The 25,707-nt window shown below is 47.5% G+C and overlaps 1 protein-coding gene across 3 annotated transcripts in view; it reads right to left on the minus strand.

Annotated features, from left to right (window-relative positions):
* The window catches only part of c7h21orf91 (chromosome 7 C21orf91 homolog), a 53,991-nt gene extending 35,136 nt beyond the window's left edge, over positions 1-18,855 (minus strand). For all 3 annotated transcript variants that reach the window (XR_011341611.1, XR_011341612.1, XM_069889071.1), the window contains exon 1: positions 18,749-18,855. The gene's annotated coding sequence lies outside the window, so the exon portion shown is untranslated. The remainder of the gene's footprint in view (positions 1-18,748) is intronic.
* Between the last annotated feature and the right edge of the window lie 6,852 nt (positions 18,856-25,707).

A 25,707-nucleotide genomic window follows, 5' to 3' on the forward strand; every position in this document is an offset into this window, starting at 1 on the left:
GAAAGAGCAAGTAGAATTGGACATGTTTAAATGTGTTCACAACCTTAACCACCTGCTGTTGGCTTAACTATTCTCGTTATGCAGGAGCATATGACTGCAAGGGAACTGATGGCACAGTAACAACCCGCTGAGCTGATCAATGCTGAGGTGCTCAAGGTCCGGTATAGGAAATGCCTGCAGCACCAGATAGCTGTGATTCACTAATCATGGGTGTCTGGTGAAAGCCACTTTCAGGTGCATCCTCCACCTTGAGGGTGGCTGCAGGAGCAGACCCCAACCTGAAGTCACACCTTTCTGGTGGCAGCCCTAAAAGGCTGCTACAGTCCACCTGAAAGGGCCTCACCTCTGCATCTGAAGGAGGCGGGGCGACTGGTGCCACCTATCATAAATATGCAGCATAGCAACGGCCGTCTTCCCTACCCATAATCCCCCACGCAGATGGATCTGCTCTATGTTTCCCACACAGTTCCAGCTGCGTAGGGGGTTTATGAGTAGGGAAGACCGCCATTACTATGCCGCATTTTGAGCAGTAGAGAGCAGCCAGCTGGACTGTGACAGCCCGTACTGCCCGCTCCCCGACATTCCCAGCTGGCCGCCCCTGCCCCGACGTTCCCTCGCCAGCCGCCCCCTCCCCGCTGTCCGACAGCCCCCCTCCCTACTGCATGAAGCCCACCGCCCCGCTGCCTGACAGACCTTGCCTTACTGGGGAGGGGAGGTCGGCGGTACATTGGGGCAGGGGCGGCCAGCGAGGGACGTTGGGGCAGGGGCAGCGGGGAAGGGGGCTGCCAGGTCGTGTGACGGGGGTCTGTCAGGCAGCAGGGAGTTGGGTCGCCGGCTGATAGTGTCATCGGCCCATCCCTTAGCAGCCACTTTCAGGCGACTGCATTCAGGTGCATCGGGGAACTTCCTCGATCCGCAGATGATCCCTCCCGGAGGAGAGTTGGTGTCAGCGCTTTGGAGGTGTGTCAGGCTCTTTCAGGTGGGTACCTCGACAGCTGCATAGGGGTAGAATATGCGGCTTTATATTGGGGTATTCTGGCCACCTGAAAGAGCCTAAAGATATGTGTTTTTTTAAACACATAAATAATGTTATTTTTGCGTAGTTAATTTTTTCACACTTACCTTCCAGAGTGGCCATTCATACAGAACTACTCGTGTACGGATATCACCATGAGTTTAGACAAAATACCATAGGTGTGATTCTTACGTAGATGGACGTGGGTCGACGTCACCAATGACGTATAACTTACGTGTGACACAAGATGTCAGTGACGTCATTCATTTATGTCCCAAAAAGAGCAAAATGGCTCTTGATCCACAGATGTTGTTGCTAACATCATTCCAAAGATTTGACATAGTGGTTGATAGCTGCTGGTAAGTTAATGTCTCCTTGCTACACATTTAAATCTCCTGCGTTGAGTTGTATTCATTAGACCATTGTTGCGGACTGCCGGCAGTTCAATTTAGACTGCAGGCAGTCCGCAAAAATGTCAAGGGATCACTCATTTCTGTTCTGATCTTTTTACAGAGACTGCATTCTGGGAATCTGGGAATAATTTCCAAGAATGCATTGTGTAAACAACATAAATAAGTAGCAGCCCCAGACCTTGTTCACTTGGTTCTAGATATCTAAATTATGAGCGAGACTCCACACATCAACTAAGTGTTGTACCCTTGCAAATAAATAGCATGAGGCTTAAAGTAAATTGGGTCTGAAGTTATTCCCTAGGTCTGAACCGAAGAAATACAAGTCAAGTTTATCGTCATCTGATTGTACAAGCACGACCGATGAAACAACGATCTCCTGTCCTCAGTGCAAAAACATGCAGACACGCAACCAGACATAATTCACATACTGACAAATAAACCATATTCAGGACAAGTATTATAGTTAATATTGTTTTGTGCAAATGAGAGTCTCGGATGGTCAGTGGGAGCAGTTCCTTTGGTCGTTCAGCATCCTCACTGCCCGTGGGAAGAAGCTGTTCCTCAGCCTGGCAGTGCTGGCTCTGATCCTCCTGATGGGAGCAGCTGAAAGAAGCTGTGTGCAGGGTGGAAGGGGTCCTCAATGATTTTCTGCGCCTTCTTCAGACAACGATCCCGGTAGATCATGTCGATTGGTGGTGGGAGATTCCAGTGATCCTCTCTGCCACTCTTATATCCCTGTGGATTGACTTCTGGTCCATTTCTCTGCAGTAATCGTACCGCACAGTGATGCAGCCGACCAGGACACTCTCGATAGAGCTGTAAAATGTTGATGTAATGGTGGCCGGTAGCCTTGTCCGCTTCAGTCTTCTCAGGAAGTGCAGTTGCTATTGCGCCTTATTGACAAGTGAGGAGATATTGAGTGTCTACGATAAGTCACTAGTCAGTTTTGTGGCAGCAATCATAGTGCAGAGATTCATATTACAATCATCTGACAACATTACTATAAATAAATAAATAATTTGAAAGAATCGTGCACAGTAAGGAAGGCAGTGTCTCTGGTTCATTGATTATTCAGGTATCTGATGGCAGTGGGGAAGAAGCTGTCCTTGTGTCGTTGAGTACTCGTCTTTAGGCTCCTGTACCTTTTTCCTGATGGTAGCAGAGTGAAGAGGGCGTGGCATGGGTGGTGGGGTTCTTTGAGGATAGACGGTGCTTTTTTAAGTGAACTCCAAGGAACCTGGCGTTCTCCACTCTGTCCACTACAGAGTTGTTGATGTGTAGTAGAGGGCGGACATTCCTGGTCTACCTGAAGTCCATGATCATCTCCTTCATCTTGTCCACATTGAAACTCAGGATGTTATTCCTGCACCATTTCTTGAGATTTTCCACCTCTTCTCTGTAGTACAACTCATCTGTTGTATCATCTTTTGGAGCTGGACCTGGTGATGCAGTTGTGGGTTAGTAGCATGTACAGGAGCGGGCTGAACTTACAGCCCTAAAGAGCACAGCATGACGGTGCTCAATATTCTGCTACAACCGAGATAGACTGTGGTCTTTCCGTTAGGAAGTCCAGGATCCAATTACAGAGAGGGTGTTAAGTCCCAGTGAGGACAGCTTCTCTGGAATGATCATATTAAATGCTGAGCTGAAGTCAATGAACAATAGCCTGGCATGTGATGCGTCGTTCTCCAGGTGGGCCAGGACGAAATGAAGCGACAAGGCTATAGCATCGTCTGTAAAATAGTTTCTATAGGCAAAAGAGTTCAGCATCTCAACAGTGGATTCAGAACTGGTGGATTCTAGTCAATGGAGCAATGATAATTAGTGATCCACCAAAACTTTGCTGGTTTCATCAAAAATATTTCTTCAGTAAAGTGAGCCACGACTTCCATGGTCTGACGAGCAGCCAATTAACGCTCTGGGAAAGGTGGGGAACTAAACTGTTTTAGGGTGGCACAGAGAAAGGCTGCTGCATCAGAGATCCACGTTCAATCCTGAACTCAAGCACTATCTTGGTGCCATTTTTCCCTGTGAGCAAGTGGTTTTACCCAGGTCCTCTTGCTTCCTTCCTCATCACAAAGACATTCCATCCTCGAACACACGAGATAACCAAAGTACATTGTCCCTTAGTGTAGGTTGATGTTGAAAAGAGCAAAGGTGAAGTTGTAGGAATGCTAGGTAGCAAGAGATGGGGGTGAGTGTAGTGCAGAAACTGGGGATGCCCCTCTAGGAAATAGCACGGACCTGATAGGCTGAGTATCCTTAAAATTACAAACCTCCAGATTCAAGGGCAGTTTCTGAACTCTTGGCTGGGCCTCTCATTAGTCCATGAGACCTAGGAGCTTAAATAGGCTATTTGAACCCAACGATAGGGACTGGGGGTCGAATTTGCACTGTCTGAAAGGAGTTTGTACAACCCCGTGTCTGTGTGGGTTTCCTCTGGGGGCTCCAGTGTCCTCCCACCGTCCAAAACATACGGGGAGTTGTAGGTTAATTGAGCAACACTGGCTCATGGGCTGAAATGGTCTGTTACCGTGCTGTATGTTTAAATTTAAAATAAAAAAAATAATTTAAATACGAACCTCCAGATTCAAGGACAGTTTCTTTCCTGAAGTTTTCAAACTCTTGACTCTATCGCCCATTAAACCACATAGGTGACATACCCGAAATAGGCTATTCAGCCCATCAAGTCTCCCCTGCCATTTAACCATGAGCTGATCCACTTCCCCACCATGGCCTTCTCCCCATAAACTTGGATGCCCTGGTTAATCAAGAGCCTTAAATATACCCAATGATTTGGCCTCCACAACCACCTGTGGAAACAAATTCCACAGACTTACTACCCTCTGTCTAAAGAAATTCCTCCGTACCTCTGTTGAAAGCAGATATCCTTCACTGCTTGTCTTAAAGGACTTTTATGCAAAAAAGCCACGTTAACTCCTGCTCAAGTTTAACAAAAAAGGTGAATTTACCTTTTATGCAAAGGACGGAAAAGATAGCTAGAGCAGTTCTTTTATATAGCCCAGAGCAGCACGCTAGCTTCTCAGGGCAAAAAGAGGCTGGAAGTGCAGCACACCAGCAGCGGCTCTGCAACAGCCCCCTTGCCCCTGTGGCTTGAGAGAGAGCGGCAGAGTGGGGGGGGGGGGGTGGCCTGAGGGGGACAGAGTGAGCAAGCAGAGCCCAACAGTTCCTCTGGCCACTCGGTGACACCGCAGCAGGGCAATGGAGCTTACTTTCCTGTTTGGAGATGCTTTCCGCATCAATAGACAGGGTGAAGTGGGGGATAGACAGGGTGAAGTCGGATTACTTGTTCCCAATGATGGGGGAGACGAGGACTAGAGGGCATAGTTTAAGAATACAGGGTAGGCCTTTTAGGACGGAGATGAGAAAACATTTTTTTACCCAGAGAAGTGTGAATCTGTGGAATGCTCTGCCACAGAGGGTGGTAGAGGCAGATTCGCTGATTATGTTCAAAAGAGAGTTAGATAAGACTCTAGTGGGCAAAGGAGTTAAGGGTTATGGGGATAAGGCTGGAAAGGGGTACTGATGGTAGTGATCAGCCATGATCTGTAAAATGGCGGTGCTGGCTCGACGGGCCAAAGGGCCTACTCCAGCTCCTATTGTCTATTGTCTAATCCTTTTATGCAAGAGGTGGAACAATTTCACTCCACCTCTAGTGCACCCCACTTGGCGGATGGAAGATGGAGTCAATCCATCTTCGGACCTTTTATGGAGGCAAGTGCAGCGATGTAAATACGGAGAATCTCTGTCTTTACATTCGCTTTTTTTCCCTCATAAAAGGGCCTTTAGATTCGCCCATCATAGGAAACAGCCTTACTATATCTTCTCTGTCCATGCCTTTCAATGTTTGAAATATTTCAGCGAGCTCCTCTCTCATTCTCCTAAATTTGAATGAGGACAGGTCTGCATCTGTCAAACGTTCCTCATATAACAACCCTTTCATTCCCATAATTATTTTATTCCTCCCGAAATGAATGGCAGCATTGCTTTGGCCTTCTTCACCATTGACTCAACCTGTAACTTTACCTTCAGGCTATCCTGCACAAGGACTCCCAGGTCCCTTTGCATCTGGGGATTTTTAAAATTTTCTCCCCATTTAAAAAATAGTCTGCCTGCTTATTTCTTCTTCCAAAGTGCATGACCATTCATTTTCCATCATGGTATTTCATTTTCCAGTTATCTGCCCATTCTCCTAACAATACAAGATGATACCCTTGCACTGATTAGAAGTACTTTTCTCCTTAACACTATACACTGTATTTTGTGTTCTTCTGAAGATGCTTTCAAATTGCAGCACCCAGGAAGCCCTCCTGGGACCCGGGTGAGATGATTGGGTCATGTGTGCCTCCTGCTCCTTCCAAATAGCAGCCTAACCTACCTGTTAAATTGCCAACCCGGAAATTTAAGGGGGATCCCATCCTTGCAATGACATGGTGAGTGATGTGTCATAAAACTACAGGAAATCCCCTGTTCCCTGCGTTCTTTTTAAAGTTTCTGTTCCCTTTCTGCTTCAAGTTCTCCTAAATTCCCCCTCCCTAGGCATCAGTGGCCCCTCCCTGCCCCCAGCCGTCAGTCGCTCCCCGCCCCCGCCCGTTAGTTGCCCCGCTGCTCCCAGCTTTATTTCACCCCTGCTGCCCCCCGCCCCTGCCATCAGTCCCCCCCACCCAGGCCCCGTCTGTCAAATCCCCCCTCTCCTCCCTCGCAGCGACATGTCGCTGCTGCGAATGGTGGGGGAGGGGGGACGGTGGGGATGGTTTACTGCCACAATATGCTGCTCTGGTTCACAGTGTTGGCTCAATGCAGGAATAATGGCCATCTTCCTTACCCATAATCCCCATGCTGCTGAACGGCCATTGCTCCCACACTTGTACATTGAGCCGCTGACATGAACCAGAGCGGGATATCGGAGCAGCAACCCCCTCATCCCAATCACGACAGCAAACTCCCCACCCCCGAATGCAGCAGTGCCATGTCGCTGGGGAGCGACAGGATGACTGATGGCCGGGAACGAGAGGAGGGGGGTGCGACTGAGGGTGGGGGCATTTAAGAGAACCTCCATCATAGCAACAATCGCATGCTGAGGCAGCACCGTGACAACATCTTACATTGAGCCAGCCAGGGGTTTACCTGTGATGCATGCATGCAAGGATTGACATCACCAGAGTAAATGGGTCGGCCATTTACCCTTTCAAATCAGAAAAGGAGGAGGCCTAAGAAAGTTATACTGGGTTCCCTGACCACCTCTGAGGCAGGTCCTGGACCCAGTTGGACCTTTTCAAATTGCCAAGTACTTGGGTCATCAACTGAGCAAATTGCCCAATTAACCCCATTTTTACATGGCAATTTGAAAGGACCTACTGTTTTGAGATGAGATGATCATCATACATACAAGTATAACGTACAAATTCTTCTTGATGCAGCTACATAAGTATGTAAAATACACTAATAAACAGAAACTCTAAATTAAATTACTGTAGAGAGAAAAAGAGGATATCTATAAAAGGGTACATGAATATTCACATGTCCAGTTAGTGCAAAAAAATGGGATGTTACAACAGTGCAGGGAGATCTTTGATTTTACTATTGTTCTACCTGCCATTCTACCTATAGTTTGACCTGCCTGGATAGCACTGGTGATAGTGTCAATGGCAATGGAATTGCAACATCTCAGCTCACAGTCTGAGCATGGGAAAAAATGACATCAGCTCATTTTTAGGTCAATTGGGTGTAATTGGGCAGTGTGGACTCGTGGGCCAAAAGGGCCTATCACCGTGCTGTCTGTCTAAAGAACAAGTTCCACCATTCAATAAGATTACGGCTGAATTGTTTTCTCACCACTTTCCTGCTTGTTCCCCTTAATCCTCAACCTTTAACATACTTAATGACTGCTGGGTAGTAAAGTTCAGATTCAATTACAGAGATGAAATTCTCTCATTCTCAAGCTTTATCCTGCATCTGTTAAACAAGAAGACTGCAGATGCTGGGGTTTAGAGCAACACACAAACGTGCTGGAGTTTTCGTCAACCCCCCCTCCTGAGTTTCTCTCCTGCCCTATCCCTCTGTCTCCTTTCTTCCACCTCCCTACCCCCTTCCTTCTCCTATCAATGAGCTACCTTTCATAGATTTCTGACCTCTTCCCACAACACTTCTCCCATCTGTATCTACCCTTGACCTCTCACTTGTAAGCCTGAGCTCCTCCCTCCTTTCAGCATGGTTCACGTAGCAGTTAGCGCAACACCATTCACCCACCTCACTGACAAAAGACAAAGGAGGAAAAACCCAACACCCAACCCACCAATTTTCCCCTGCAACCGCTGCAACCATGTCTGACTGTCCCGCATCAGACTTGTCAGCCACAAACGAGCCTGCAGCTGACGTGGACATTTACCCCCTCCATAAATCTTCGTCCGCGAAGCCAAGCCAAAGAAGAAAAGATTACAGCGCCAGTGATCGGGACCAGGGTTCGAATCCTGCACTGTCTGTAAGGAATTTGTACATTCTCCCCATGTCTGGGTGTGTTTTCCCCTGGGAGCTCTGGTTTCCTCCCACCGTTCAAAGCATACCAGGGGTTGTAGGGCAGCACAGGCCTGTTACCATATTGTATGTCTAAATTTTAAAATTCTCTGCTCCTCCCCCTCTATCACCTTTTTATTCATGTGCCTGCCTGTTTTACCTGATGAAGGGCCGAGGCCCAAAATGTTCGTTACCCTTTTAGAAATAGATGAAATTATGAAAGGCATAGATAAGGATAAGATTAAGGTAGGTAAGTTGTTTCCATTGGTAGGGGAGACGATAACTCGGGACATAGCCTCAAGATTCAGGGTAGTAGATTTAGGATGGAGATGAGGAGGAACTGCTTTTTCCCCAGAGGGCAGTGAATCTATGGAATCTGCTGCCATTGAAGCAGGGAAGGCAAACTCAGTAAATATATTTTTACATTGTAAGGGAATTAGGGATATGGGGAAAAGGCAGGTAGATGGTGATGAGCAAATCAACAGATCAGCCATGATCACATTGAAAGGTGGAAGGCAGCGACATGTCGCTGGGGAGTGACAGGGTGACTGATGGCTGAGAACGAGGGGAGGGGGGTGCGACTGAGGGCGGGGGCCTCAGATGGCCAACTCCAGCTCCTATTTCTTATGTTCTTTACTCCCCTGTGTGATCTGCTGAGTTTCTCCAGCATGTTTGTCCATTGCACTTTATCCTGCAGCTATGTCCCTCCTTGGTGAGGCCAAATGTGGAGTACTGTGTACAGTTTTGGTCACCAAATTATAGGAAAGATATAAACAAAATAGAGAGAGTGCAGAGAAGGTTCACGAGAATGTTGACAGCATTTCAAGGTTTGAGTTACAGGGAAAGGTTGTGCAGACTGGGGCTTTTTTCTCTGGAGCGTAGAAGATTGAGAGGGGACTTGATAGAGGTGTTTAAGATTTTAAAAGGGACAGACAGAGTAAACGTGGATAGGCTTTTTCAATTAAGAGTGGGGCAGATTCAAACTAGAGGGCATGGTTTAAGATTGAAGTGGGAAAATTATAAGGGGAACATGAGGGGAAATTTCTTGACGCAGAGGGTGGTGGGGATGTGGAATGAGCTTCCGGCAGACGTGGTCGAGGCGGGATCGTTGGTTACATTTAAGGAAAGACTGGATCGTTACATGGAAAGGAGAGGACTGGATGGGTATGGACCGGGTGCTGGTCAGTGAGACTAGGAGGATGGGGATTTGTTACGGCATGGACTAGTAGGGCCAAACTGGCCTGTTCTGTGCTGTAAGTGGTTATATGGTTATTTGGTTCTAGATTCTAACACCTCTTCTCCCCTTTCCCCCATCTAGCTAATCACTCAAGTATACCTCCAAGTATGAACCCAGAAGTCACAAGACCCCTTAAAGGCCCCTTCCCACATTTCCATACAATTATAATTCAGGCCTCTGGTAAATCCTCACTAATTTCTCTCCTGCTGAGATGAATGTCCTTGTTCACTAAACGTACAGCTACAAGCAAGGCCTTGTGTTCACTGGCTGTACAACACCAAGTCCCTGGCATCTCTGACCAATTAGTTTCTTTGGGTTTATTAAAAGGACTGAATGATGCTTTCACTAAAGGGTTTTTAAAACTCAGCCTAGTGCACACGCTGTGGGCCTTTGTTCACTAAACAATGAACATAGCAGTTCCTGCACCTCTCCCACGAAACACGATTGCAGAGTGCCACCGCTGACCTGATCCTCTGTTGAAGGCTCGTTACCTCGGAGTGCTGGAATGTGGAAGGTGCTCAAATTAGAGCAGGAGGCCATTTGATCCATTGAACCTGTGCTGCCACACAATATAGATTATGAAGGGCAGCATTATTAGCATAGAGGATGGCAGGTTTAGTGTAGCAGTTAGCGCAACACTCTTACAGTGCCAGCAAATGGGACCGGGGTTTGAATCCCATGATATCCGTAAGGAATTTGTGCATTCTCCTCATGTCTGTGTGAGTTTCCCCCTACTGTTCACAAAAACATACCGGGGGTTGTAAGTGAATTGGGTGTAATTGGGCTGCACAGGCTCGTGGGCTGAAAGGGCCTGTTACCATGTTGTATGTCTAATTTTTTAAATTAAAAATGTATATAAATAGCTGTTGGGTCATGTGGAATTTGTGGCTTAGTGCCAAGATAACAGCATCTCCCTCAATGTCAGCAAGACCAACGAGCTGATTATTGAGGGTTGGGTGGTCAGAGGTCACTCCCCTGTCCACATCCATGGTGCTGAGGTAGAAATAGTCGAATGCTTCGAGTTTCCAGGGTAAACAACTCCAGTGACCTGCCCTGATGCACCCACATCAATGGAATGGCCAGTAAAGTGTACAAATGCCTCTACCTCCTGAGCAACTTTGTCACATCACCTGCCTCAACAACTTCTACAGAGGCATCCTGTCAGGGTGCACCATTGCATGGGATGGGAACTGCTCCGCACAAGACAGAAATAAACACAACCACAAGAAATAAAAGAAAGATAAAGGATTATGGGCTGAGAAGAAGTGATGTGGAGCAAGTTTACATCATGGGCTAAAGGGCCAGTACTGTGCTCCAATGAAACTGCAGAAGGTTTAGAATGAGTCTCAGGTCATCACACACATCCACTTCCCCTCCACTGACTCCATATATACCTCCTGCACCCTTGGGAAATCAACCAACACTTGAAAAGACTTATCCCACCCCAGCCACACTCACTTCAAACCCTCCTGTCATTGTGAGATCACACACCCTTAGATTCAAGGACAGTTTCTTTTTTACTGTTATCAGACTCCTAAGTGAACACCCCACCAAAATAATAAAACTATGTTGCCTTTACTCAATACCATTTAATCTCTCTGAAACTGTAAAAAAAAATCCCTAGCCTGTCCAGCCTCTCCTCATAACTCAAGCCCACTAGTACTGGAAACCTATGTGAAACTTTTCTGCACACTTTCTTAGGTCAGAGTCAGATGTGAAGCCCAGACATTTTCGAAGGCAACATCTACCCAAGCCGCCCTGGCCTCTTGACACAAGGTCTAGAGTCATACATTCAGCCAAACCAGCTCAGGATCAAACTGAATTTCTTCATCCCCAGAACACCCCGGATCTAATTCAGTGGAAATACACTCAGCTAGCAATATTGCCACAGACAAGTGACACTGTATCTGCTCTGGCTCTCACTGTCATTGGGAACTTCATGAAGATGTGCAGTCATCTAATAAGGTTCCTTTTATAACACATTGAACATCATGTAACGTACATGATGTACTGTAATTTTTATCTGCCACAAGGCGTGGTTTTTCCTCCAGCGCTCTTACAGCCACAGATTCCTGTATGGTCCATTGACAACCCGAGCTTCAGATCCATCAAACTCCTAAATTATGTGAGATTTTTGGTTCTGTAAATAGAGTGAGACAGTCTGCAAAGGTAGGAGGGTCGTTACGCAGAGGAAGTAGGTAAAGTAATTGATAAAAGCCTCTGACGGGGAGTTTATACACAATCTCCATGACACAACTATTTATCACTCAGAGTTTTGTGAAGATTTGGTAGATAGAAGAATTTCTCTAGAATGAGCTTCATAGGAAAGGTATTTAAAAAATGGCAGCGCTGCCACTGGTGCAGACCTGCAGAGAGCAGGGAGCAGAGTCTCAGTGCTCCCCCATGGGGTCCGTCCAACTTCCATCAGCTCTGTACAGGCTGTAAACAGGCCATTAATGAAGCCGATGGTGGTTTATTTTAAAAGCCTGTGACCGCAGGGTCTGTCCCAAGATGGTGACACCTATTATTGGCAGGGGCCACAAAAAGTCGCAGACTCCAATGAGGCAGAACACCAGAAAATGGGGAGACAACCCCCCTTTTGAGAAGGAGAAGCAGTGGAGACAACCAACAAGACTGTGACCTTGGTGGCAAACTAGTGCGGGCTCGAAGGCTGAAGAAAACAAAGGTGGAAGGTAGTCAGTGACTCAAGGTGAGTTACCTACGCAGGATGCAGGCACCTGGCGAATGTGGTAAAAGGACTCACACCAGTCTGCAGACTGCTGGAGACCGGCACCAGGTGTCGGAACGGGGATGCAAGAGAGTACTGGAGGCTTCCTGATCGTGTCAGAGGTGTGCACCTGGACCTCAGGTTGCTAATGGTTTGGACTGAAGCCTGTGTGGCTGCGGAGGCTGCGGGAGCACTGGAGGTAAAGCCATGGACACTCAGTGACCCTAGGGAGACTCTATTTTGCTTCTTTTTTCTCTGGTTGTAAGGAACGCTTGGCAATTCTTTGTCTGCCTTATGGTAAACAAGGGAAATTTTGTGTAATACCACATTTTTCTTTATTACATGACAAAAAAACAATCTTGAAATTATAAGGCAGGCTTTTTCTCCCTCCCCTAAGCTGCAGGATCATTCCTTGACCTATTTTCTGCATTGCTCCCTCTCATTGCTACACCTTTCATCCTGATTTAGCTGACATGAGAGCTTATAGTAATACACATAAGTATGATGGACAGATTCTTACTTGCTGCAGCCACACAGGTACATATTAACATCCAACTGGGATAGTATCAATTAAATTTCAGAAAGAGACAACTATCAAAGGAAAGAGCAGTAAATATTTCTTTGTTATACACCCACGATTCTGTGGCCAGGCACCAATCCAATGCTATCTATGAATTTGCTGATGGGACCACAGTATTCGGCAGAATCACAAAACAGCAATGAGGAACCGTACAGGAGGGAGCTAGATCAGCTCGTTGAATGGTGTAACGACAACAATCTTGCGCTCAATGCCCCAGCAAAACCAAGGAGAAGATTGTGAACTTCAGGAGGAAGTCAGGGGAATACGACCCAGTCCTCAATGAAGGCCCAGTGGTGGAGACGGTCAAACACTTCAAATTCCTGGTTGTCAACATCTCCGAGAATCTGTCACGGAACCTCTAAGTTGATGCAATCACAAAGAAAGCTCGCCTGTGGCTATACTTTGTGAAGTGTCTGAGGAGATTTGTTATGTCACCAAAGACCCTTGTAAACTTCTACAGGTGTACTGTGGAGAGCATTCTTGCTGGTTGCATTACTGTCTGATATCGAAGCACAAACTCTCAGGACAAGAATAAACTCCAGAGGGTTGTTAACTCAGCCTGTGACATTGCAGGCAGACTTCGCTCCATCGAGGACATCTATGAGGCAGTGTCTTAATAATGCAGCCGATATTCTCAAAGACCCCAACCACCCAGGCTATGCCCTCTTCGCTCTGCAACCATTGGGGGAAAAGTACAAAAGCCCAAAGACAGGGACTCAGCGGTACAAGGAGAGCTTCTTCCCCGCTGCCATCAGATTCCTGAATGATCAATGAACCAAAGACACTGCCTTACTATTTTTTTTTGTTATATAATGTCCTAAGATGGTTATAATATAAATGTTTGCACTACGGTGCTGCCAAACACCGAATTTTATGACTTGTACGTGACAATAAATCCTGATTGGTAACAGTGCGACAAGGTTGTGTCCAGGGGGATGGGGGTCCTTTATGACTTGTCTGCCTTCCTGAGGCAGCGCCTCATATGAATGTTTTTAAACGGAGGGGAGATGTGTCCTAGGGACTGGCCTAAGTTTGCCATTTCCTGCAACACATTCACACGCATTCCTGCGCACTTGAGTTTCCAAATCAAGCCATGATGCAACCAGTTAGTGTACTCTCCACAGCATGCCTGGAGAAGTTTGATATAGGAAGCTAAGGCATTGAAGTGGCTTCTTTGTGGTTGTCTCAAGGAGCTAGCTCCAGGAGGTCCTTGGTATGTGCCCTCCCAGGAACTTGTGTACTCACCCTCTCCACCACTCTCCAGTCAATGAAGGTACTCACCTCTCCACCGCTATCCAGTCAATGAAGGAACTCGCCCTCTCCACCCGGTCAGTTAATGAAGAGAACTCTATGGTCCCTCAGGCAGGGAATGGAAGGATTATAGATCATGTGCAAACTTTTACACAAAATACCTGTTTAGCTGTTTAATTTGGCATCATAGCCAGCACAGTGTGAGCCAAAGGGCTGGTTCTTGTGCTCTGTTCCACATTTCCTACAAATGAATACAACAACTTCCCCAAGACACACAAAACAACTTGGTTCTTCCACAGATACCAACAGTACCACAGAGCCAACTGAGTACAGACCGCCCCTAGAAACATCCCCAATAACCAAGTCATATGTCTTTCAACAGCGCTGTTTGGGAGTGAGCTCTGATGGTCTTCTTTGAAATGATATAAGTATGAGTTGTCCACATGACAAGACAGTCCCTCCCTAGTACCAGAGATCAGTCTAGATATTTGCGTAAGAACACAATGCTAGAGAAACTCAACAGGTCAAACAATGTGCTTTATATAGCAAAGGTAAATCATACTTTGATGAAGGGCTCAAGCCTGAAATTTTGGCTATGTACCTTTATCTTTACTACATAAAGGACATTGTTTGACCACCTGAGTTTCTCAGGCATTGTGTTTTTACTTCAACCAGTGTCTGCAGACGTTCGTGTTTTACTTTATGATATTTTCACCTGTTTGTTAAAACCTCTGTTATTAACAAACCACAAAATGTAAGGCATACCAGAAATAATTAAAACGTTCACTTAAAAAATTATTCCTTCTAACAAACCAGCAATTCTAAAGTATCCAACCTCGACGTTAATGAAGACTCCCCATGCCTGGGCCTGCTCTCTCTGAAGTTGTACAAGGCAAGGACACAAACAAAATTCCCACTGGGATTAAGTGTGCAGAAACTGAGAACTACTGCTGGTCTCTTTCTCAGCCATACTTACATAAACACAGGAAACAGCAGAAGTTGGGTTTTTTTTTACAGCACAGTAACATGCTCTACCTTCCGGTCCATGAGCTTCGCTTACTTTAATAATAACACTGAAATGCTGAAGGAACTCAGCAGGTCTTGCAGCGTCCATAGGAAGTAAAGATATATAACCGACGTTCTGTAATAACCAAAAGATAAGAATAATTTGAGGAACAACACCTCATCTTCTGTCTGGGCACCCTCCAAAGAGATGGCATTAATGTTGACTTCTCTGGTTTTCTTAAAACCGACCCCCCCCCCCCTCAACTTCTTTCCCAGCTCCTTCCTTCTCTCCCTTTTCCCTCTGACTCCTTTCACACAGATAAAAATCACTTCTCACCTCTCCCCTTATCATATCCAATTAACACTTTTGGTTGGTCCAGACTCCTCTCCCAGCCAGCATTGTCTCTATTCTGAGATTTCCTGGTTTTTGCTTATTCCTTGAAGAAGGGCTCAGGACTGAAATGGTGGTAAGACCGGCTAAGTTCCTCCAGCATTTTGGTGTGTTTTCATTAATCACACATCTGCAGACTTTTGTATTTCCCCCACCCTATTCAGCCTCTCAGGACTCAAATGTCCAGTCCCCACACATGCATGTCCAATTTTGCCTGTGCTCTTCCCTCTGCCCATTCTTCCCTTCTCCCCCATCCTTTTATTCAGGTGCTTGCCTGCTTTTCGCTCATACCTTGAGGAAGGGCTCAGGCCTGGAAACATTGGTTATATATCTTTACCTGCTGTGAGACCTGCTGAGATCCTCCAGCATTTCTGTGTTTTCACTACAATCACAGCATCTGCTAACTTTCGTGTCTCACTCCTGTGAATCTATTCTGCACCCTTTCCAGCTCAATGACAATCTTTGAAGAGTTGTGGATTCGATTTCCTTAAATCAGGCTGGCCAACATTTTTATTTTTAATTTAGACATATAGCATGGTAACAGACCATTTTGGTTCACGAACACGTACCAGGGATGTAAGTCAATTGGGTGGCATGAACTCATGGGCTGAATTGACCCTGAAGCCCCTTCTACTGTATATCTAAATTTAAAAAATAAAAGGTTGACCACCCTGCCTTAAATCATATGGTGAGTGCAGGAATGCAAAGCAATACGTGAGTGAGACACATCAGAACTGCTGCAAAAACAGGAGCTCTTTCACGCCCAGGTTATTCAATTTTTCCACCTTATGATACATCACCTCATGACATCATAAAGTTTCACAGACACCTCTGGACCTGTGAAGTGCAGGTCGCCTTTAGAATGCACCAGCTTAAGTATGCAGAAAGCTCCCGAAAACAGCAGTGAGCACACCTGCTTTCATCCAGGATAAATATTGCCTCCGGGACACTCCACCCACCACTCAGCTCTGTTGTCCTTCACATAGAAAAACAGTTATTGCAGTTGAAAGGTAAAAACACTGATCAAGGGCAAAGGGATGAATTGTGGATCCAATGTGGGGGGGGGGGGGGGCGGAGAGAAAGATTAGTTATTTCATGTTCAAGCAAGTAAGAAATAGATGCCAAACACAAAAGTCTGCGTAGTTGAACTAAAAACACAATGCTGGAGAAACTCAGTAGGTCAAACAATGTCCTTTATATAACAAAGATAAAAATACATAACTAATGTTTCCAACTTGAGCCCTTCATCATTTTTCATCAGGCACCTGCACCTGCCTACAATTTGCTCATACCTTGATGAAGGGCATCAGCCTGAAATGTTGGTTATGTTGGTCTTTGCTATATAAGGTACACTGTTTGACCAGCTGAGTTTCTCCGGCATTGTGTTTCACTGAAAAATCCTCCTTGGATATCCAGTAAACCTCTCTATTCATTGTTTTTCCAAACCCCACCACCAATAAGTACAGTAGGCCTGTCCCAAGAATGTTCTATCTTTTCCAGGGGGAGGGGGTGGGGGGTGGGGGGGCACACAATTCCACTTACCCTGAATCAGCTCAGAGTCAAACTGTATTTCTTTATCTCCAGACCGAGCACACCCAATGATCTCTTTCCAATTCAGTAGGAACACACTCAACTAAGCAGCATCACCAGAGCCCAGTGATCCTCTATTCACTCTCACAATTCCCAATGGATCTGCTCTGCCCCCCCACTGTATTCCCTCTTTGTTGAATCCCCTCTCCCAGGACTCACTATACCTCTTCCAGGATCACCCTGTATCACCTCTCCTGGGACTCACTGTACCCCCTCCCCCCACCCCCAGAATCACACTGTATCCCCCTCCCGGGACTCACACTGTAGTCTCTCCAGGGATCAAATTAAAGCCCCTTCTCCTGGGATCACACTGTATCCCCTTCTCCCGGGATCACACTGTATCCCCTTCTCCCGGGATCACACTGTATCCCCTTCTCCCGGGATCGCACTGTACCCTCTTCTCCCGGGATCGCACTGTACCCCCTTCTCCCGGGATCGCACTGTATCCCCTTCTCCCGGGAGCACTGTATCCCCTTCTCCCGGGATCGCACTGTATCCGCTTCTCCCGGGATCGCACTGTATCCCCTTCTCCCGGGATCGCACTGTATCCCCTTCTCCCGGGATCGCACTGTACCCCCTTCTCCCGGGATCGCACTGTATCCCCTTCTCCCGGGATCGCACTGTATCCCCTTCTCCCGGGATCGCACTGTATCCCCTTCTCCCGGGATCGCACTGTATCCCCTTCTCCCGGGATCGCACTGTACCCCCTTCTCCCGGGATCGCACTGTATCCCCTTCTCCCGGGATCGCACTGTATCCCCTTCTCCCGGGATCGCACTGTGCCCCCTTCTCCCGGGATCGCACTGTGCCCCCTTCTCCCGGGATCACACTGTATCCCCTTCTCCTGGGATCACACTGTACCCCCACCCGGGATCACACTGTATCCCCTTCTCGCGGGATCACACTGTATCCCCTTCTCCCGGGATCACACTGTATCCCCTTCTCCCGGGATCACACTGTACCCCCACCCGGGATCACACTGTATCCCCTTCTCCCGGGATCATACTGTACCCCCACCCGGGATCACACTGTATCCCCTTCTCCCGGGATCGCACTGTATCCCCTTCTCCCGGGTTCACACTGTATCCCCTTCTCCCGGGATCGCACTGTATCCCCTTCTCCCGGGATCACACTGTATCCCCTTCTCCCGGGATCACACTGTATCCCCTTCTCCCGGGATCACACTGTACCCCCACCCGGGATCACACTGTATCCCCTTCTCCCGGGATCACACTGTATCCCCTTCTCCCGGGATCACACTGTATCCCCTTCTCCCGGGATCACACTGTATCCCCTTCTCCCGGGATCACACTGTACCCCCACCCGGGATCACACTGTATCCCCTTCTCCCGGGATCACACTGTATCCCCTTCACCCGGGTTCACACTGTATCCCCTTCTCCCGGGATCGCACTGTATCCCCTTCTCTCGGGATCACACTGTATCCCCTTCTCCCGGGATCACACTGTATCCCCTTCTCCCGGGATCACACTGTACCCCCACCCGGGATCACACTGTATCCCCTTCTCCCGGGATCACACTGTATCCCCTTCTCCCGGGATCACACTGTATCCCCTTCTCCCGGGATCACACTGTACCTCCACCCGGGATCACACTGTATCCCCTTCTCCCGGGATCACACTGTATCCCCTTCTCCCGGGATCACACTGTATCCCCTTCTCCCGGGATCACACTGTATCCCCTTCTCCCGGGATCACACTGTATCCCCTTCTCCCGGGATCACACTGTATCCCCTTCTCCCGGGATCACACTGTATCCCCTTCTCCCGGGATCACACTGTATCCCCTTCTCCCGGGATCACACTGTATCCCCTTCTCCCGGGATCACACTGTATCCCCTTCTCCCGGGATCACACTGTATCCCCTTCTCCCGGGATCACACTGTATCCCCTTCTCCCGGGATCACACTGTATCCCCTTCTCCCGGGATCACACTGTATCCCCTTCTCCCGGGATCACACTGTACCCCCACCCGGGATCCCACTACCTGCGTTCCGATGAATCTCCTCACGCCGCGTCCTCTCTTCACGCCGTTCCCTCCTCACGCCGCGTCCTCTCTGCATGTCATTCTCCCTTCTCCCTCCAGAGAACCGCGGGATTATTTGTTTCGGGGGGGTAGTATTTAATAAAATAGCTAATTAAACTCCTCCATGAAGGTAATCCCAGCATTTCCTTTCATTTCAGGCTTAAATATTGATGTCTATTATATGTATTACTGTTAGTTGTAAGATAAGGCCCAGACTTCATCAAGAAGAAAGTTTCAAAGATGAATTCCCCCTATTTTAATCTGCCCTTGGTCTCTCCCTTCCAATGACGTCAGCTCCATCGTGGAGTCTGCCATTGTGGCCACGGTTGGGGGGAGAGAGGGGGAAGTGCAATATTGTATGATCTTAATGACCAAGAAATGTAGTTTAGTGATGCATATGCTTTTTTATTTTAGATTATAAACAGGGCCCCTTATCCCTCACTGTTGTCTCTGGCGATAACTGGGACCATGAGCCAAGATTTTAACCCATGTTCACCCCCATCTGAGGTTTCTGCGACCCAGCGCCTCTCTCATCCCCGTCGGGAGGGGGGAGGAGGCGGGGCGAGGGGGAGGAGGAGGCGGGGCGAGGGGGGAGGAGGAGGCGGGGCGAGGGGGAGGAGGAGGAGGCGGGGCGAGGGGGAGGAGGAGGCGGGGCGAGGGGAGGAGGCGGGGCGAGGGGGAGGAGGCGGGGCGAGGGGGGAGGAGGAGGAGGCGGGGCGAGGGGGGGAGGAGGAGGAGGCGGGGCGAGGGGGGGAGGAGGAGGAGGCGGGGCGAGGGGGGGAGGAGGAGGAGGCGGGGCGAGGGGGAGGAGGCGGGGCGAGGGGGAGGAGGCGGGGCGAGGGGGGAGGAGGCGGGGCGAGGGGGGGGAGGAGGAGGAGGCGGGGCGAGGGGGGGAGGAGGAGGAGGCGGGGCGAGGGGGGGAGGAGGAGGAGGCGGGGCGAGGGGGGAGGAGGCGGGGCGAGGGGGGGAGGAGGAGGAGGCGGGGCGAGGGGGGGAGGGGGAGGAGGAGGAGGCGGGGCGAGGGGGGGGAGGAGGAGGAGGCGGGGCGAGGGGGGAGGAGGCGGCGGTGATGGCCTGTCGACGAGCGCGAATGCACCTAAACAACTCGGGGCTTTCAAGCCATTGATTTCAAATCAAGAAAAGTTTGGGGATTTCCTGCACCTGAAGTCATTCAGAAGGAACATCAAGACCCGCCCATTGCCCTGGATTTGACGTAAGGTAGCCTGGTTGAAACTTTAGCAAACTTCTGCAAGTGCACTGTGGAAAGTTCAAGGTTCGGTGTATGCTCACGAAATAATACTTTATAAGTGTGACATACTTGATGCCCTTTAATTCTAGACTTGCCGTAAGGCAAACAAAGAGTTGCCAGGAGTAATTGCATGGCGCCCCTTACAGTAAAAGAGGAAGAGAAGCAAAAGAGCAGACCCTTCAGATACACTGGTGAAACACAGGGATTCTGTTGGCAAGTCTGCTGAGTGCCTGTGGATTCCCCTACAGCTGCACAGACTCCCGTCCGGTCGGTCGAAAGCAAGGAGAGGCCACATTGATTGAAGAAGGTGGACATCTCTGATGATCTGGCAAGGATGCCTCGTCATCACCTACCACCTCCCCCCCCCCCCCCCCCCCAACGGCCTCGGCATCTAATGCCATTTCCACCACCTGCTGCGGAGACCTACCGCCACACATGTCTTCCCCTCTCCTCCCCTATCTGCCTTCCGTAGGGACATTTTTATCCATGACTCCCTTGTCCATTCATCCCTTCCCACCAATCGCCCCTTGGCGCCTGCCACTGTGACCGCAGGAGCTGCTCCACTTGTGCCCACACCTCCTCCCTCACTACTTGTCAGAGGCCCAAACAGCCCTTCCATGTGAAGCAACATTTCACTTCAAAATCTGCAGGAGTCATTGATTACATCCAGTTCTCCTGTTGAGGTCTCCTCTACATCAGAGAGTTTGGGTGCACACTGGGAGACCACTTCATTGAGCACCTCGGCTCTCTCCGCCGCAATATCATGGATCTCCCATCAGCCACCCATTTTATTTCCCAGCCCCATTCCCTTGCTGACATGTCTGCTAAAGGTCTCATGCACTGCCAGCCTGAGACCACCTGCAAATTGGAGAAACAACACCTCATCTTCCATCTGGGCATCCTCCAACTGGATTGCATTAACATTGACTTCCATTTTCCATTACCCCCAACCCCCTAATCTTTTTCTCTGTCTCCTTTACCTCAGCTGTGCATTCACATTGTCAAACCCCCTCCCCCTCCCCCTCCCACTATCTATTCTCTAAGGATGCTGCAAGACCTGAATTCTTCCAGAATTTCTGTGTTTTTACTACAATCACAGCATCTGCAGACCTTCATGTTTCACATAATTCCCCAGATAAAGAGAGAGAGAGAGAGGCAGGAAAAACATCATGGAGGCACAGAAAGGGTTGCAGTTAGCGCGATATTATTACAGTGCCCTGGGTTTGAATCCAGCATTTTCTGTGAGATGTTTGTGTACATTCTCCCCCTGACCTGCGTGAGTTTTCCCTACAATCTCTAGTTTCCCCCCACCCTCCAAAATTTATGACGGGGTTCAATGGCCTGAATTGGCTTCTACTGTGTTGTAAATAAAACAAAAACAAAGGGTAATAAGTTTTGGTATATATGTACATATGTCTGGGCATCATGTGCCATTAGAGCGCCTATCGGGACCAGAGTTTGAATCCCACATTTCCCGTAAGGAGTTTGTACGTTTTCTCCATGTCAGCGCTGGTTTCCTCCCACTGTTCAAAATGTACCTCTGGGTGTAGGTTAATTGGGCAGCATGGACTTGTGGGCTGAAATGGCCTGTTACCAAGCTGCATGGATAAAAAAATACATTATACATATGAACTAATTATCACATTGGAGGGAGTGCGTGATCAGAGGACAGAGGCCGCCAGCAAGGTCTGGGCCCTTCTCAGAGCTCATGATGCTGACTTCAGGATAGAAGATAAGCTAGCACTAAGATCAGCCAGGGCTGAACTCTCCTGTACCATCGGAAGGTAAAGCAGGGATATGCACAGAAGATCCATAGGTAGCAGTGTGTCATCAGTGACTGTGGTAAGGGATCAAGAAAGACTATAACAGATCACAAGTCAACCTTGCCAATTAAGGACAGTGATGCCTCTCTTCTGAATATGCACAGTTTGATGAGAAGAACAGGATGATGCTGGAGAAAGCTCCGTGTTCCCTGAGGAACAGGCTGAGCCACATCTGAGGTAAGGAGAACCCTATCCATGGCTGAGGTAAGGAGAGCCTGTATATCTAATAGTAATTTTTTTTTAAATCAATGGATACTTGTCCTGCATATGTATTGTATGTGTGTTATGTCTGATTGTACGTCTGTATGTTTTTTGCAGAGGACTGGAGAATGCTGTTTCATTGGGTTGCATTTGTACAATTGTGACAATAAACTTGATTTGACTTGACTCTCAGTAACAGGGAAGATCCTGGTCATCAAGTGTGACGTTCTCTCCAAAAGCTGTATGTGGCATAGGTGTGGCCCATCTCCTGCATCTCTGCCCTGGCTGTCACCAGAGCAGTCTTCCAGTTCTTATGCGGATCCAAGATGAAAAGAGTCCAAAGGGTTGCCATTCGCAAATTGCCAGACTTGGTCCTCATCCTGATGTCCACCATTGTGTGTGACTGCATCATGGCTGTTCATAGAACGAAAGTCCGAGGGCACCAAGTGCCTGCTATATATTGAGGTTCTGTCCCAGGTGTTGCGAAAGATGAGCCTGGTCCAAATGGCACTGTCAACTGGACTTTTCCGCACCTCCTTGCCTCTATGGAAAAGTTTTTCCAGACAAGCATCTTTCACCACAATTCCATCAGGCAGTGGTCAGCACAGAACATCCTGCAGACATTAGACCTTTTCACGCCACCATGTAAAAAGGGAATTCCCTGGAACCCTCCCATAAGCTGGTGATGTGAAAATGTTGGCCGAGGAACATTACCCAGGTTAGGGCCGCAAACCCAGGTAATTTTCCAGGGCCATCCTCTCTCTGTGGTCTGAATCGGCAAATGGCCGAGCAGGGGAAGCGTCGTGACATCATCGTGTCGTCATTTCAGCATTTAAGCTTGTCAACCTCAATTTGCCTTCAATAAATCAGTTCATTCTGCTATTTGTTAATTGCTGTGTGTGCGCGCATGTGTGTGTGTGTGTGTGTGTGTGTGTGTGTGTATATATATATATATATATATATATATATACACACAAATATAAATATATTGATATATTGCACCATGAATTACTACAAAAGACTGAAGTTGTGAAACTGATGGGCTTTTATTGAGCAGCAACCAACCTCATCGACTGATCTTGGCAGGAAGAGTGGAGAACATACACAGGGGTTACGGGTAGGATCAGTCTCGGGAGGCGTGTCCAATTAGCAGTAGCCAATAACAGTATAACTGGTTTTACCACAAGGGCAGGTAGCTTTGATCAGGTGCACCTTGTCAGGGTGGTAGAAGTGCAGTTTGCACTCAGCATAGACCTGGCAGTTTTTAGTCATTGTTCTGACTTCCTCAATGGAATATGGTAGGTTTCGGGCTTTAATGAAATGGAAGAAGCGAGTCACTCTGGGGTGGCGGAGGCTGTTGTGGAGGGTCTGCAATTTGTCAATTTGGATACTGGCACAAATCTCGCAGGGTAGGGCTTCCGAGAGCTCGTTAAGTTTGCCAGGCTGGAGTAGGATATCATAATTATAGGTGGACAGTTCAATTCTCCACCTGAGGATTTTATCATTCTTGATTTTTTTCCCTCTACTTATTATTGAACATGAAGGCGACTGCCCGCTGGCCATGAGGAGGGTGAATCTTGCCAATGAGGTAGTGCCTCCAGTGGAATACTGCCTCCATGATGGCCTGGGCCTCCTTATCGATTGAGGAGTAGTGAACTTCAGGGCCTTGGAGGGTGCACGAGAAGAAGGCAACGGGTCTGCCCGCTTGGTTGAGTGTGGCAGCCAGGGTGAAGTCAGATGCATCGCTCTCCACCTGGAAAGTCATTGACTCATCTGGCGTTCTGGCTTTCTCTGGCGACAGGGGCAAAGAGATAGCTTTGACCATAGGCGAGCCTTGTCCATTGTTAGGGACACATTGAGAGTAGTATGAGGAGAAACCCAGGCATCTCTTCAAGTCTCTGAGGGTGTGGGGGAGAGGAAGCTCTAGTAGAGGATGCATGTGGTCAGATTTAAGGCCAATTATGCTGTTTTCGACCACGCAGCCGAGAATGGCTGGTCAGGTTGTCCAGAACACATATTTCTTCTTCTTTTAAGTAAGGTTCAGGAACTTTGTGGCCTGGAGGAATTTTCGAAGATTGGCATCACGGTTCTGCAGGTCTTGGCCACAGATGGTCAAATTATCAAGGGATGGAAAAGTGGCCTGTAATTTATAGTGGTTCACCATGTGGTCCCACTGGTGACGACGAAGGGGACCTGGAGGAAGTGGTAGAGACGACCATACACCTCGAATGCGGTATTCTGGCTATCCTCCGGGCAGATCAGGAGCTGGTGATAGGTTGACTTCAGGTCGATCATGGAGAATACCCCATATTGCACAATCTGATTAATCATATCGAATATGTGGGGAAGGGGGTACGCATCAAGCTGTATGTACTGATTTTTTTAAAATTATTTTTCACACTATGAACCATATTGACCAAAATACACATAAACATTTCCCTCTTGAATATACACAGTGTCATTTTCTCCCCTTTCACTCCCTCCTTCACCCCCCCCCCACCAACTCAACGTTCATCATATATGATACATTAAACCCATTAAACAATGTCATCACACAATGAAAATAAACAAGAAATTTATGTCATCTACTTTTACATACTGGGTCAGTTCATTTCGTCTTCTTCTCCTTCTGTCATTTTAGGTGGTGGAGGTCCGCGATAGGACTTCTCTTGTGTTCCATGTACGGTTCCCAAATTTGTTCAAATACTGTGATGTTATTTCTTAAATTATATGTTATTTTTTCCAATGGAATACATTTATCCATTTCCATGTACCATTGCTGTATTCTCAGGCTATCTTCTAATTTCCAGGTTGATGTAATACATTTTTTGCTACAGCTAATGCTATCATAATAAATCTTTTTTGTGCTCCATCCAAATCGAGTCCAAGCTCTTACTTCTTATATTACTTAGAAGAAAGATCTCTGGATTTTTTGATATGTTGCTTTTTGTGATTTTATTTAATATCTGGTTTAGATTTTCCCAAAACTTTTCCACTTTCTCACATGCCCAAATTGCATGTACTGTTGTTCCCGTTTCCTTCTTACAGTGAAAACATCTGTCTGATACTGTTGGGTCCCATTTATTTAACTTTTGGGGCATGGTGTATAGCCTGTGTAACCAATTATATTGTATCATGCGTAACCTCGTGTTTATTGTATTTCTCATAGTTCCAGATCATAGCTTTTCCCATGTTTCATTCTTTATCTTTATGTTTAGATCTTGTTCCCATTTTTGTTTGGGTTTACAGCTTGTTTCCTCGTTCTCTTTCTCTTGCAGTTTGATGGACATGTTTGTTATAAATCTTTTAATTATCATTATGTCTGTAATCACATATTCAAAATTGCTTCCTTCTGGTAACCTCAGCCTGCTTCCCAATTTGTCCTTTAAGTAGGTTTTCAGTTGGTGGTATGCAAACATTGTACCGTGAGTTATACCATATTTGCACTTCATTTGTTCAAAAGATAATAATTTATTTCCTGAAAAACAATTTTCTATTCTTTTGATCCCTTTTCTCCCCCATTCTCTAAAGGAAAGGTTAACTATTGTGAATGGGATTAGTTGATTTTGTGTCAATATTAATTTTGGTAGTTGATAATTTGTTTTATTCCTTTCTACGTGAATCTTCTTCCAAATGTTGAGCAGATG

Source organism: Narcine bancroftii, chromosome 7 (assembly GCF_036971445.1).
Source record: "Narcine bancroftii isolate sNarBan1 chromosome 7, sNarBan1.hap1, whole genome shotgun sequence".
Lineage (NCBI taxonomy): Eukaryota > Metazoa > Chordata > Chondrichthyes > Torpediniformes > Narcinidae > Narcine > Narcine bancroftii.